The sequence below is a fragment of the Heptranchias perlo genome, unplaced genomic scaffold (assembly GCF_035084215.1).
Source record: "Heptranchias perlo isolate sHepPer1 unplaced genomic scaffold, sHepPer1.hap1 HAP1_SCAFFOLD_493, whole genome shotgun sequence".
NCBI classification, from domain to species: domain Eukaryota; kingdom Metazoa; phylum Chordata; class Chondrichthyes; order Hexanchiformes; family Hexanchidae; genus Heptranchias; species Heptranchias perlo.
In genome coordinates, this window is record NW_027139509.1 from 130001 (window position 1) to 137500 (window position 7500).

Genomic DNA, 7500 nt, shown 5'->3' on the forward strand with positions numbered 1-7500 from the left:
TCAGGCACCGTTCGACGCGTCTACCCCTGCCCCGTCGAATGGCGCCCCTCGCGGTGTGGTCCGATTTCCGCATTTTGGTCAGATTTGCCTCCAAAATTTTCAGATTGAGTTGACGAATGCCCCCTACGGGGTAACCTCTTGCCCTTTCGGACCTGGTCCCTGTGACTTAATTTCCGCCTTTTGCTCAATCGTTTCCCCATTTATAATTAATTTTAAAAATCGGGTTACTCAGTTCTGGTTTACCAGTTCCCTCTTCGGACTTAGTTTTTGGTTAATCATTTCCGGTTCACCAGTTCCCGTTTTGGAGTTTCTCATCTTTTGGTTCATCAGTTCCCCTCTTTTAATAATTTTTTGGCTGCTTTCGTTTGATCATTTCCCTGCCTTCTGGGTAACTTTTCCACCTTAGGACTTCATCGCCGCACATTGTTTTCGACTTCTGGTTGATCATTTCACCCCTTTTAATCATTTTTGTAACTTTTGGTTAACCATTTCACCCAGCTTCTGGTTAACCATTTCCCCTTTGGGACTTAGTCTGTGAGCATTCTTTTGGGATTCTGGTTAACCATTTGCCAATTTTTAAAAAATGTTGCCACTTTTGTTTAATGCTTTCTGGTCAACCTTTCCCTCTTTCAGACTTCACCGCGGCACATTGCTTCAGCCTCCTGGTTAATCATTTCACCCCTTTTAATCATTTTTGCAACTTTTGGTTAACCATTTCCCCCAGCTTCTGGTTAACCATTTCCCCTTTGGGACTTGGTCTCTGAGCATTCTTTTGGGATTCTGGTTAATCATTTGCCAATTTTTAAAAAATGTTGCCACTTTTGTTTAATGCTTTCTGGTCAACCTTTCCCTCTTTCAGACTTCACCGCGGCACATTGCTTCAGCCTCCTGGTTAATCATTTCACCCCTTTTAATCATTTTTGCAACTTTTGGTTAACCATTTCCCCCAGCTTCTGGTTAACCATTTCCCCTTTGGGACTTGGTCTCTGAGCATTCTTTTGGGATTCTGGTTAATCATTTGCCACTTTTTTAAAAATGTTGCCACTTTTGTTTAATGCTTTCTGGTCAACCTTTCCCTCTTTCAGACTTCACCGCGGCACATTGCTTCAGCCTCCTGGTTAATCATTTCACCCCTTTTAATCATTTTTGCAACTTTTGGTTAACCATTTCCCCCAGCTTCTGGTTAACCATTTCCCCTTTGGGACTTAGTCTCTGAGCATTCTTTTGGGATTCTGGTTAATCATTTGCCAATTTTTTAAAAATGTTGCCACTTTTGTTTAATGCTTTCTGGTCAACCTTTCCCTCTTTCAGACTTCACCGCGGCACATTGCTTTAGCCTCCTGGTTAATCATTTCACCCCTTTTAATCATTTTTGCAACTTTTGGTTAACCATTTCCCCCAGCTTCTGGTTAACCATTTCCCCTTTGGGACTTAGTCTCTGAGCATTCTTTTGGGATTCTGGTTAATCATTTGCCACTTTTTTAAAAATGTTGCCGCTTTTGTTTAATGCTTTCCCTGCTTTGTGGTCAACCTTTTCCCCTTTAGGACTTCACCGCGGCACATTGCTTCAGCCTCCTGGTTAATCATTTCACCCCTTTTAATCATTTTTGCAACTTTTGGTTAACCATTTCCCCCAGCTTCTGGTTAACCATTTCCCCTTTGGGACTTGGTCTCTGAGCATTCTTTTGGGATTCTGGTTAATCATTTGCCACTTTTTAAAAAATGTTGCCGCTTTTGTTTAATGCTTTCCCTGCTTTCTGGTCAACCTTTTCCCCTTTAGGACTTCACCGCAGCACATTGCTTTAGCCTCCTGGTTAATCATTTCACCCCTTTTAATCATTTTTGCAACTTTTGGTTAACCATTTCCCCCAGCTTCTGGTTAACCATTTCCCCTTTGGGACTTAGTCTCTGAGCATTCTTTTGGGATTCTGGTTAACCATTTGCCAATTTTTTTAAAATGTTGCCACTTTTGTTTAATGCTTTCTGGTCAACCTTTCCCTCTTTCAGACTTCACCGCCGCACATAATTTTCGACTTCTGGTTGATCATTTCACCCCTTTTAATCATTTTTGCAACTTTTGGTTAACCATTTCCCCCAGCTTCTGGTTAACCATTTCCCCTTTGGGACTTAGTCCCTGAGCATTCTTTTGGGATTCTGGTTAATCATTTGCCACTTTTTTAAAAATTTTGCCGCTTTTGTTTAATCGTTTCCCTGCTATGTGGTCAACCTTTTCCCCTTTCAGACTTCATCGCCGCGCATTGTTGTCGACTTCTGGTTAATCATTTTTCCCCTTTAAATCTTTTTTTGCCACTTTTGGTTAACCATTTCACCCAGCTTCTGGTTAACCATTTGCCCCATTTTACTGAATTTTTCCGCTTTGGTTTAATCATTTCCCTGCTTTCTTGTCAACCTTTTCCCCTTTTGGACTTCGCCGCCGCACTTTGCTTTTGCCTTCTGGTTAAACATTTCTCCCCTTTTAATCCTTTTTCCCACTTTTGGTTCACCAGTTCACCCAGCTTCTGGTTCACCATTTCCCCTTTGGGACTTAAGTCTCTGAGCATTCTTTTGGGATTCTGGTTAACCATTTGCCACTTTTTAAAAAATGTTGCTGCTTTTGTTTAATGCTTTCCCTGCTTTCTGGTCAACCTTTTCCTCTTTCCGACTTCATCGCCGCACCTTGTTTACGACATCCGGTTAAACATTTCTCCCCTTTCAATCCTTTTTGCCACTTTTGGTTAAGCAGTTCAACCAGCTTCTGGTTAACCATTTGCCCCTTCTTACTGAATTTTTCTGCTTTTGTTTAATCATTTCCCTGCTTTATGGTCAACCTTTTCCCCTTTAGGACTTCGCCGCCGCACTTTGCTTTCGCCTTCTGGTTAATCATTTCACAACATTTTAATCCTTTTTCCCACTTTTGGTTAAACAGTTCACCCAGCTTCTGGTTAACCATTTGCCCCTTTGGGACTTAAGTCTCTGAGCATTATTTTGGGATTCTGGTTAACCATTTGCCACTTTTTAAAAAATGTTGCCGCTTTTGTTTAATCGTTTCCCTGCTTTCTGGTCAACCTTTTCTCCTTTAGGACTTCGCCGCCGCACTTTGCTTTCGCCTTCTGGTTAATCATTTCACCCCTTTTAATCCTTTTTCCCACTTTTGGTTAAACAGTTCACCCAGCTTCTGGTTAACCATTTGCCCCTTTGGGACTTAAGTCTCTGAGCATTCTTTTGGGATTCTGGTTCACCATTTGTCCCTTTTTAAAAGATATTGCTGCTTCTGTTTAATCCTTTCCCTGCTTTGCGGTCAACCTTTTCCTCTTTCAGACTTCATCGCCGCGCATTGTTTTCGACATCTGGTTCAACATTTCTCCCCTTTTAATCCTCTTTCCCACTTTTGGTTAAGCAGTTCACCCAACTTCTGGTTAACCATTTGCCCCTTTTTACTGAATTTTTCTGCTTTGGTTTAATCATTTCCCTGCTTTATGGTCAACCTTTTCCCCTTTAGGACTTTGACGCGGCACATTGCTTTCGCCTTCTGGTTAATCATTTCACCCCTTTTAATCCTTTTTCCCACTTTTGGTTAAACAGTTCACCCAGCTACTGGTTAACCATTTCCCCTTTGGCACTTAAGTCTCTGAGCATTCTTTTGGGATTCTGGTAAACCATTTGTCCCTTTTTAAAAAATGCTGCTGCTTTTGTTTAATGCTTGCCCTGCTTTGCGGTCGATCATTTCACCCCTTTTAATCCATTTTTGCCACTTTGGGTTAAACAGTTCACACAACTTCTGGTTCACCATTTCACATTTCGGAACTTTTATTCCCACCATTACTTTGGGCTTCTGGTTCATCATTTCACGCTGTTTTACAAATCTTTGCCGCTTCACTTTTAATCCACAAACCGTGGCTCGCTTTCGGGTGGGGGGGGGGGTAGCGGGTTTGGGCCGGGCACTCGACATCCCGGTGTGCGACCGGGTTCGTTCTGGTACCGCTCGGTGCCCCTCGTCCTGCTCTTGCCGCGGAAGCAAACCAGACGACCGTCGGTCTCACGCCCGAGGGGAGAGGAGGCGGAAAGCGGTTTGCAGCCTTTCGCTGTACCTCCGGCGGGCAGCGCCGCACCTCCGAGTGCTCGGTACCGTTCGCTGCGCCTCGTCCGGCCGCACGCAGCGAGCCAAACCCGGAGGAAATCGGCCTGTGCCTTCTCGAGATATGGGCCTCCGGGTGGGACGGACAAACCGGGGCCCCGAGCTCGCTTTCGGCGGCCCGGCACTCGACTTCCCGGTGTCCGAACGTGATCCTTCCGGTACCCTTCGGTGCCCCTTGCCCGACTCCAGCTCCCGTGCTGAAGCGGAGTCGGTCGGCCTGACGGCCGCCGAGTTAGCCAGCGGAAAGCGGTGCGCAGCCTTTCGCTTGCAGCTCCGGCGGGCAGCGCCGCACCTCCGGCTGCTCAGTGCCGTCCGCTGCTCCCCTTCCGGCTGCACGCAGCGAACCATACCCGGAGGAAATCGGCCTCGGCCTTCCGGAGATATGGGCCTGCGAGTGGGACCAATAAATCGGTGCACATTTCCGGCTCGGTTTCCGGCCTCGGCACTATCAGTTCACGCCGTCCGACCGACGTCGTTCTGGCACGGTTCCGTTGCTCCTTGATCCGGTCCAGCCACGGTAATCAGCCGAAGATGGTGGGGGGGGGACACATTGCCCGCCGAGTTAGCCGGAGGAAATCGGCCTCGGACTTCCTCAGATATCAGCCTCCGGGTGGGACAGACAAACCGGGGACCCGAGCACGCTTTCGGCGGCCCGCTGGTCGACTTCCCGGTGTGCGACCGGGTTCGTTCCGGTACCGTTCGCTGCCCCTCGTCCTGCTCTAGCCGCGGAGACAAACCCGACGACCGTCGGTCTCACGCCCGCGGAGGGAGGTGGCGGAAAGTGGTTTGCAGCCTTTCGCTGTACCTCCGGCGGGCAGCGCCCGACCTCCGAGTGCTCGGTACCGTCCGCTGCGCCTGGTCCTGCCGCACACAACGAGCCATACCCGGTGGAAATCGGCCTGTGCCTTCCAGAGATATGGGCCTCCGGGTGGGACGGACAAACCGGGGCCCCGTGCTCGCTTTCGGCGGCCCGCTAGTCGACTTCCCGGTGTGCGACCGGGTTCCTTCCGGTACCGTTCGCTGCCCCTCGTCCTGCTCTAGCCGCGGAAACAAACCCGACGACCGTCGGTCTCACGCCCGCGGAGGGAGGCGGCGGAAAGTGGTTTGCAGCCTTTCGCTGTACCTCCGGCGGGCAGCGCCCGACCTCCGAGTGCTCGGTACCGTCCGCTGCGCCTGGTCCGGCCGCACGCAACGAGCCATACCCGGAGGAAATCGGCCTGTGCCTTCCGGAGATATGGGCCTCCGGGTGGGACGGACAAACCGGGGCCCCGAGCGGTGGCACCCTGCTCGCTTTCGGCGGCCCGGCACTCGACTTCCCGGTGTGCGAACGTCATCGTTCCGGTACCCTTCGGTGCCCCTTGCCCCACTCTAGCTCCGGTGCTAAAGCGGAGTCGGTCGGTCTCACGGACGCCGAGTTAGCAGGCGGAAAGGGGTGCGCAGCCTTTCGCTGTCACTCCGGCGGGCAGCACCGCACCTCCGAGTGCTCGGTACCGAACGCTGCGCCTCCTCCTGCCGCACGCAACGAGCCATACCCGGAGGAAATCGGCCTCGGCGTTCCGGAGTTATCCGCCTCCGAGTGGGCCTGACCAAGCGGGGTGAACTGGAAATCATTAACCAACGTACTTCCATGTTTTCACCCGCAGAGGGCAGCACTCTCTTCTCCGTTTTAAACTGGGCCGACCCGGCTCCGTTTCGAGACCCGGCACTCGACTTCCCGGTGTGCGACCGGGTTCGTTCCGGTACCGTTCGCTGCCCCTCGTCCTGCTCTAGCCGCGGAACTAAACCCGACGACCGTCGGTCTCACGCCCGCGGAGGGAGGCGGCGGAAAGTGGTTTGCAGCCTTTCGCTGTACCTCCGGCGGGCAGCGCCCGACCTCCGAGTGCTCGGTACCGTCCGCTGCGCCTGGTCCGGCCGCACACAACGAGCCATACCCGGAGGAAATCGGCCTGTGCCTTCCGGAGATATGGGCCTCCGGGTGGGACGGACAAACCGGGGCCCCGAGCGGTGGCACCCTGCTCGCTTTCGGCGGCCCGGCACTCGACTTCCCGGTGTGCGAACGTCATCGTTCCGGTACCCTTCGGTGCCCCTTGCCCCACTCTAGCTCCGGTGCTAAAGCGGAGTCGGTCGGTCTCACGGACGCCGAGTTAGCAGGCGGAAAGGGGTGCGCAGCCTTTCGCTGTCACTCCGGCGGGCAGCACCGCACCTCCGAGTGCTCGGTACCGAACGCTGCGCCTCCTCCTGCCGCACGCAACGAGCCATACCCGGAGGAAATCGGCCTCGGCGTTCCGGAGTTATCCGCCTCCGAGTGGGCCTGACCAAGCGGGGTGAACTGGAAATCATTAACCAACGTACTTCCATGTTTTCACCCGCAGAGGGCAGCACTCTCTTCTCCGTTTTAAACTGGGCCGACCCGGCTCCGTTTCGAGACCCGGCACTCGACTTCCCGGTGTGCGACCGGGTTCGTTCCGGTACCGTTCGCTGCCCCTCGTCCTGCTCTAGCCGCGGAACTAAACCCGACGACCGTCGGTCTCACGCCCGCGGAGGGAGGCGGCGGAAAGTGGTTTGCAGCCTTTCGCTGTACCTCCGGCGGGCAGCGCCCGACCTCCGAGTGCTCGGTACCGTCCGCTGCGCCTGGTCCGGCCGCACACAACGAGCCATACCCGGTGGAAATCGGCCTGTGCCTTCCGGAGATATGGGCCTCCGGGTGGGACGGACAAACCGGGGCCCCGAGCTCGCTTTCGGCGGCCCGCTAGTCGACTTCCCGGTGTGCGAACGTCATCCTTCCGGTACTCAACCGTGCCCCTTGCCCCACTCTAGCTCCGGCGGTAAAGCGGAGTCGGTCGGTCTCACGGACGCCGAGTTAGCAGGCGGAAAGCGGTGCGCAGCCTTTCGCTGTCACTCCGGCGGGCAGCATCGCACCTCCCAGTGCTCGGTACCGTCCGCTGCGCCTGGTCCGGCCGCACACAACGAGCCATACCCGGAGGAAATCGGCCTGTGCCTTCCGGAGATATGGGCCTCCGGGTGGGACGGACAAACCGGGGCCCCGAGCGGTGGCACCCTGCTCGCTTTCAGCGGCCCGTCACTCGACTTCCCGGTATGCGAACGTGATCGTTCCGGTACCCTTCGGTGCCCCTTGCCCCACTCTAGCTCCGGTGCTAAAGCGGAGTCGGTCGGTCTCACGGACGCCGAGTTACCAGGCGGAAAGCGGTGCGCAGCCTTTCGCTGTCACTCCGGCGGGCAGCACCGCATCTCCGAGTGCTCGGTACCGTACGCTGCGCCGCCTCCTGCCGCACGCAACGAGCCATACCCGGAGGAAATCGGCCTCGGCGTTCCGGAGTTATCCGCCTCCGAGTGGGCCTGACCAA